The sequence below is a fragment of the Lynx canadensis genome, chromosome B1 (assembly GCF_007474595.2).
Source record: "Lynx canadensis isolate LIC74 chromosome B1, mLynCan4.pri.v2, whole genome shotgun sequence".
NCBI classification, from domain to species: domain Eukaryota; kingdom Metazoa; phylum Chordata; class Mammalia; order Carnivora; family Felidae; genus Lynx; species Lynx canadensis.
Window position 1 is genome coordinate 146,646,709 of NC_044306.2, and position 8,758 is coordinate 146,655,466.

The following is an 8,758-nucleotide window of genomic DNA, read 5'->3' on the forward strand; positions in this document are numbered from 1 at the left end:
AGAATCTAAAATTGTTTATGTTATGTGTAGAAAGTGCTAACGTGAACAGACCTATTAAACCAAAAGAAAGGGAGAGAGAGAAAGAGAAAAAAAGACTGGGAGGAAGAGAGGAGAGAGAGACAGAAAGAGACAGAGAGACAGAGGGAGAAAGAGAGAAGGAGGAGTGTGTTATGGACAATCAAGAGAGATAAACATACATCAGATTCAAATAGCTATCCATACACTAGGAGAATTCCAAATAGGGCAGACATCCAAATGCAAAAAGGAAAAACAAACATAAAAGTACTCGAAGAAACACAAGTAAAGTGGGAACATTTTTTCTAACTACGGTACAAAATGCAGAAACAGTTATAAAATCAACTACATAAAGAGATGTTAAAGACTTCTCATGGAAAAATACTCTAGGCAAAGTCAAAAACACAGAGGAAAACCTGATAAAAGATAGCTGCAATCTATATCATACAAAGAGCTCTGGAAATTTGAGGAGGAAAAAAAAGACCAAAATCTAATAGAAACATAATAAAGTGATCTAAGCAAAGAGTACACAAGGAGAAAAAAAAAAAAAAAACTAATGGGTTCTAAACATAAAAAAAGAGGTTCTCCTAATAAGAGAAATGCACATCTAAAGACCACAGCAGCATTTCTCACCTATATGATTGGCAAAAATCTGTAAGTCTGACAGCTCACTGTGAGGGTAAAACTGTGGGGGAAATAGTTCCTGTCATCCATGACTGGTGGGAACGCAGACTGGTGGCACAATATTTCTGGAAGAGAATTTGGCAATATCTAAAAACATACGCATTTGTCCCCTGAGCCAACAAATTTTCTAATAGGTACCTACCCTAAAAATACACGGCCAATATTTCTAAGTGACTGAAGCACTGGGCTATTCATTGTGGCACTATTGGTAATAGCAAAAGATTGGAAAGGATTCAAATGGCCACCAATAGAAAGTCGGTTAATAAACTATAGCATATCCACACAAAGACATTCTATGAAATTATTTAAAAACATTGAGGAAAAAATATGCGTAATATGGAGTGATTGCCAAGACTATGTTTTCAAGTGAAAAAGGCAAGGTAGAGAACAGTATATGGAATGGGTAACCTCTTATGGAATAAAGATAGGGTGGTATAATAGGAATATATTTATATACATATTTGCTGAGATATTAAAAATAAAGAACAGAATGATTAAACTGAGAAGTAAGAAAAGCTATTATTTATAGGAGAAAGGGAAAAGGGGAGACTAGAGTAGAAAGAATAATGTCTAGTCAGTTTGGACTATTATAACAAAATACCATAAACTGGGTGGGTCATAAACAACAGCATTTTATTTCTCACAGTTCAGGAGGCTGGGGTCTGTGACAAGGTACCAGTGGGGTCGGGTTCTGGTGAAAGCAGTCGCTTGTGGGCCACAGACTTCTGTTTTCTGCTGGTATGAGATCTCATATGGCAGAAAGAAGGTATCAGGGTGATGCTGCCTTCATGGGCTGGACTGGGAAATAATCTCTTTCTCTAATTTTCTGGAGCAGTTTGTGTAAAATAAGTATTATTTCTTCCTTAAATGTTTAGTAGACTTCAATGAACATCAGCCTGAAGTTTTCTTTGTGGGAATGACCTTAACTACATTTCCATTGCTTTCATAGATACAGCAATAATCACATTATCTATTCTTTCAAGGTATTTTCCCATTTCCTTTAAGTTGTTTAATTTATTGGCAAAATAATTTTCAAGCTAGCCCCTTAGAATTTCAGTAGCTAAGGTGATGTCTCTCTCCTCTCTCATTCCTGATACTGGTAATTTGTCTTTTCTCTTTTTTTTCCCTGATAAGTCAGGTGGGAAGTTTATCAATATTATTGGTCTCCTCAAAGAACCAACATGAGGTTTCATTTATTTTCATCTATTTTTTTTCTGTTTTCTATTTTGTTGATTTCTGCTTTGATCCCTATTATTTCCTTTCTTCAACCTACTTTGTTTTAATTTGTTCTTTTTTTTTTTTTAAGTTTCTGAAGGTGGAAGCTGCGTTCACTGAGATCTTCCTTTTTTCTAATATATGTTACCTGAAGATAAGAGTGCTACAAATTATAAAACAGAGTACCTTTCATGCTATAAATTTCCTTTAAGCACTGTTTTACTGGCATCTCACAAATTCTGATATGCTGTGTATTTTCACTCAGTTCAAAATATTTTTTTAATTATTATTTTCAGAGAGTGAGAAAGAGTCACTAGCAGGGAGAGGAGCAGAAGAGAGAGAGAAAGAGAAAGAGAGAATCCTAAGCAGGCTCCACACTCAGCACAGAGCCCAACATAGGACTCAGTTCCACAACTCTGGGATCATGACCTGAGCCAAAATCAAGAGTTGGACATTCAACCAACTGAGCCACCAAGATGGCCCCTCAAAATATTTTTAAATTCCCTTTTAGTTTCTTCTTTTATTCATGAGTTCTTTAGAAGTGTATTATTTAGCTCATGAGCATTTTGGTATTTCCAGAGATCTTATTATTATCCATTACCAATATAATTCCATACTATCAAGCAATTTTCTGGAATCTCCCTTATCTCTAATTCAGACTGGCCTATGCTCACCTGCTTTCAACAGTTTGTCATCCCAACAGAAATTTAGGCCTATCTTGATATTCTGCTATGGACAACAGGCAGTCTGGGTTACTGCTTCTGATTTATGGCGATGAGGCAAGTGAGACTTCTTTGCAATTTAGTGTACAGACAAAAGCACAAGTTAAAATCTATCCTCCCTGAACCTTCTTACACTCTTGGTGGGAATGCAAACTGGTGCAGCAACCCTGGGAAACAGTATAGAGATTCCTCAAAAAGTTAAAAATAGATCTACCCTATGATCCAGCAATTGCACTACCAGGTATTTACCCGAAGGATACAAAAATACTAATTCAAAAAAACACATGCACCCTGAAGTTTATAGCAGCATTATCAACAATAACCAAAATATGGGAAGAGCCCAAATGTCCTTGTCTGATGAATGGATAAAGAAGATGTATATATTTTTATACATATAAATATTTATATGTACATATTATGTATTATAAATACATATTTATACATATAAATATCCAATATATATATTACTCATCATAAAAAAGAATGAAATCCTTCCATTTGCAATGACGTAGATGGAACTAAAGAGTATTCTGCTAAGCAAAATAAGTCCATCAGAGAAAGATTAATACCATATGATTTCACTCATAAGTGGAATTTATGAAACAAAACAAGTGAACAAAGGGGAAAGAAAGAGAGGCAAACCAAGAAACAGATTCTTAACTATAAAGAACAAACTGATGGCGACCAGAGGGGAGGTGGATGGGGGATGAGTTAAATAGGTGATGGGAATTAAGGAATATACTTGCTGTGATGAGTACCAGGTGTTGTACGTAAGTGTTGAATCACTGAATTCTACACCTGAAACTAATATTACACTGTATGTGAACTAACTGGAATTTAAATAAAAATATGAAGAATAAATAAATAAATACAATCTATCCCTCCCAATACCTATAAACTCTCATGAAAGATAGCTACCTTGGACTACCACTCACACCATATCTTTTTTATTCTTTTCTTTTCTTTTTTTTGTTTTTGTTGTTGTTCTTGTTGTTTGTTTGTTTGTTTGTTTGTTTTGAGAGAGAGAGGTAAAGAAAGTGTGCCCATGAGGGAGGGAGAGAATCCTAACCAGGCTCCATGCCCAGCATGGAGCCCAACACAAGGCTCAATCCCACGACCATGAGATCATGACCTGAGCCAAAATCAAGAGTCAGATGCTCAAGTGACTGAACCACCCAGGTGCCCCCCCCCCAACACCAGATCTTAAGAGTCTTTAACTTCCTCAGAGGTTTCTCATGTTTTAACGTAAATTTCTCAGATCTATGTTTCTCCCTCTTTCTGATGTGACTTGGAGAAGATGAAGCTAGCAACCTCTCTTGTTCACCACCTTATAATAAAAATATAGCCTGTGACATGTGAGATTCACCCACATATCCAAGGTATATTTATAGAATGCTTATTATTTTCTAGGCACCGTTCTGTATGCTGAGGATAACAGAAGTGAACAAAACAGACAAAAATCCCTCTCCTCAGGGGCTTACAAGAGGGGGATAGACAGAAAATAAACAAGTAAAATCTAGTGTATATCAGATGGTGATAAGTGGTGTGGAACATGGGTAAAGGGATACAATTTAAAATAGGTAAGTCTGAGTGTGGTTTTGATTTGTATTTCCCTGATGAGGAGCAACGTTGAGCATCTTTTCATGTGCCTGTTGGCCATCTGGATGTCTTCTTTAGAGAAGTGTCTATTCGTGTTTTCTGCCCATTTCTTCACTGGATTATTTGTTTTTCGGGTGTGGAGTTTGGTGAGTTCTTTGTAGATTTTGGATACTAGCTCTTTGTCCGATATGCCATTTGCAAATATCTTTTCCCATGCCATTGGTTGCCTTTTAGTTTTGTTGATTGTTTCCTTTGCTGTGAAGAAGCTTTTTATCTTCATGAGGTCCCAATAGTTCATTTTTGCTTTTAATTCCCTTGCCTTTGGGGATGTGTCAAGTAAGAAATTGCTGCGGCTAAGGTCAGAGAGGTTTTTTTCCTGCTTTCTCCTCTAGGGTTTTGATGGTTTCCTGTCTCACATTCAGGTCCTTTATCCATTTTGAGTTTATTTTTGTGAATGGTGTGAGAAAGTGGTCTAGTTTCAACCTTCTGCATGTTGCTGTCCAGTTCTCCCAGCACCATTTGTTAAAGAGACTGTCTTTTTTCCATTGGATGTTCTTTCCTGCTTTGTCAAAGATTAGTTGGCCGTACTTTTGTGGGTCTAATTCTGGGGTTTCTATTCTATTCCATTGGTCTATGTGTCTGTTTTTGTGCCAATACCATGCTGTCTTGATGATGACAGCTTTGTAGTAGAGGCTAAAGTCTGGGATTGTGATGCCTCCTGCTTTGGTCTTCTTCTTCAAAATTACTTTGGCTATTCGGGGTCAAAACCATACTCAGACACCACCTCACGCCAGTCAGAGTAGCTAAAATGAACAAATCAGGAGACTATAGATGCTGGCGAGGATGTGGAGAAACGGGAACCCTCTTGCACTGTTGGTGGGAGTGCAAACTGGTGCAGCCGCTCTGAAACAGTGTGGAGGTTCCTCAAAAAAATTAAAATAGATCTACCCTATGACCCAGAAATAGCACTGCGAGGAATTTACCCAAGGGATACAGGAGTGCTGATGCATAGGGGCACTTGTACCCCAATGTTTATAGCACCACTTTCAACAATAGCCAAATTATGGAAAGAGCCTAAATGTCCATCAACTGATGAATGGAAAAAGAAATTGTGGTTTATATACACAACGGAATACTACGTGGCAATGAGAAAGAATGAAATATGGCCCTTTGTAGCAACGTGGATGGAACTGGAGAGCGTCATGCTAAGTGAAATAACTCATACAGAGAAAGACAGATACCATATGTTTTCACTCCTATGTGGATCCTGAGAAACTTAACAGAAAACCATGGGGGAGGGAAAGGAAAAAAAAAAAAAAAGGTTAGAGAGGGAGGGAGCCAAAACACAAGAGACTCTTAAAAACTGAGAACAAATTGAGGGTTGATGGGGGGGTGGGAGTGAGGGGAGGGTGAGTGATAGGTATTGAGGAGGGTACCTGTTGGGATGAGCACTGGGTGTTGTATGGAAACCAATTTGGCAATAAATTTCATATTAAAAAAAGAAATAAATAAAAATAAAATAGGTCAGTCAAGGAAGACACCATCAAGCAGATGATAATGAATAGAAGCATAAGGAGGTGATTGAGTGAGCCCCACATATCTGAGGGCAGTTTTCCAAGCAAGAAGAATCACAAGGGCAAAACTCTGGGCAGGAAATTAATTGGTAATTTGAAGAATAGCAAAGAGGCCATTGTGCCTATGGAAAAAAATCCAATGGAAAAGAGGCAAGAGAAGAGGGCAGAAAGGTATCTTCATGTAGGGTCATTGCACAGACTGATTTTTACTCTGAGCAAGATGGGAAGCCATTAGAGGTTTTAAGTGGAAAAGTGGTGTAATGTACTTAGATGTAAAGGATGATTTCAATTACTATGTTGAAACCAGAGCTGGGGATGGGGCAAGGGTACTTGAAGGAGACCAATTAGGAAGATATTGCAATAATCCATGTGTGGTATTATTGCGGCCTGTACTAAGGGTATGAAGAAAGAGTCGTATTCTGGATATCCTCTGAAATAGAACCAACAGGCTTTGCTCATTGGTTGAATGTAGGGGTGATATGGAAGAGAGAAGCCATAGATGGCTCTAAGTCTTCTGGTTTGAGCAACAAGAAGGATGGACAAGACAGAGGGAGACACAAGTTGGGGCAGGACAGAGTTCAGTTTGGAAGTGCTATGTTTGAATTGTGTCTGCATTATCAACATGAATATGTCAGAGAGAAACTGACATGGGAGCCTGGAGCTTAAGGGAGAAATCCAGGGTGGGGATATAAATATGTGTTGTCAACTCCTAGATGGTATCAATGAGCTAAGTCCAGATGAGATCCCCTGGAGAGCGAATTTAGATTCAGGTAAAGCTGCTCTGAGACACTCCAACATTTAGAGGTTAAAGAGTTGCGGAAAATGCAGTGAAGACCAAGGAGATACAGCCAGTAACGTTGGAGGAAAATGTAAATGCCAAATGGGAAAATGTTTCAAGGAGAAAGGAGTGATCGATTGTGTCACCTGTGCTGAGAGAATCCAGGTAAGCTAAGGACTGAGAATTGACCACTGGATTTCAGTATGGAAGTCATCCATAAACTGGACTAGAGAAGCTTCCACTTTAATGTTTGCCTAACTTGTTTTTTCAAAGTAGAAATGCTCTAACATCTCCACTGTACTATTATATTTGTGATACTCTGTCCTTGTGCTTCCGATCATTTTTGTTCTTTATATATATCAGGGAAATGTCATTTGACTCATAGATTTTACTAATAGTTTCATCTTCATTAAACTTTCCTCTTAATACTAAAAAATGTTTTTTACCATTTAATGCTTTTATACTGAATTCTATTTTATCTTATTGTGAAATCTGTGTTACCTTTTAGAATTACACCAAAATCAGACAAGGTCCCCAGATGTTACAACAGAATTGAAGGAAAAAATGTAAAGTGCAAAACAACTGAGTTAGAACTGAAAGCTCATTTTATTGCTCTGGAGCAATTGTTTTGCCCTGGAGCAGAGGCCAAAGCATGAATGTAATTTTTAGATTTCTATTCAAAGCTAATATGATAAACAGGCCCCCTACTGGTGGGCTGATCTTTTTGCATCACTTGCTGATCTTGCCCCTCTGCTTTCCCCTGAGCACACTCCCCATACTCCTTATCTCATGAGTTATCCTCCTAAAAACTAACCATGATGACTCTTCTCTGCTCAGATCTCACTTTGGTACTCTGTTATAAGATATTGTCCACACCCTTTGGAATAAAACTCATGAGAACCTGCTCAATCCTTCATAGTTTTTATATCTGGCTTCATCTTCTGTATCTATACCCTTCCTACTCACCCTGTACACCCCCAAGCCATTCATCATGTTTTGTCATAGGCTATGTTTTCCTCTTCAATGAATTGGACTTCTTTACTTGAACTAATGAATGTCCACTCATCTTCTAAGGCTCTTCTTTAATGTCTGCCTCTTTCAGTGTGAACCTTTCCCCCAGTCAGAATAGGCTTCATCTACCCATTGACTCACTCCATAATTTGTTGCCACCTCTATAGTGTCCATAATCTTGTTGCATTGCTATTAGTTGTGTCCTCCTCTACTGGAGGACAGTGACTGCACCCAGAACGGGACCTGGTACCCAGTGAGTGCTCAATAAATACTTGTGAAATAAGGAAAAATCAACTGTTAAAAATATTAATTATATTCAATCAAAATAACTACAATAAACACTTGCATTTTTAAATGTCTGTGAATAGAGAACTGAACAGCATTGAGAGAAAAAAGTAGATGTTAAATTTTGAGTAGCATCATCCTGGATGGGTCCCCTAAAAACATAAGAATTTCTTTTTCGTTTCCAGTGTATCTGTTAGAATACTTAAGTGTTCATTTAATGAACAATGGTTCCTGGCAGCAACACAGGGCTTAACTTGAACAATTTTTAGGGCACCAAGTAATCTAGCCTTCATTTTTTTTAATGTTCATTTATTTATTTATTTTGAGAGAGAGAGAGAGAGAGGGAGGGAGGGAGGGAGTGGGGGCAGAGAGAGAGGGAGGATGGGGAGTGCTAACAACCTAGAGCACAAACCCACGAACCCATGAGATCATGACCTGAGCCAAGATCAAGAGTCGGATGCTTAACTGACTGAGCCACCCAGGCACCCCATAGCCTTCAGTGTTGTAAATCCACCCTTGAGTTGTTTTAATCTCCTACAACAACCAAGACTCACCGCTTTTTTATCAGAATCTGCTTCAGACAGTGGTATACATAATTGGTTTTTAAAATCATTTATAAACTTTCATAAATAAGCAGGCTAGGAAAAAGGAAACATTTGAAGATACTTTATTTATATGACAGAGAAATCTCATAATAAAGTCATTATTTCATTAATTCACAAAAAGCACTATCTCAGTTAGAATTAAAGGAAAAGATGCACACCAAACCATGAAGACTTATTTTGTCTTCTTCTTCCCCCTGTAATACAAACAAAAATATGTTAAGTACTAATTAAGTGAATGGTGCAGCAGGTAACTGGTTCTATTATTTTGCA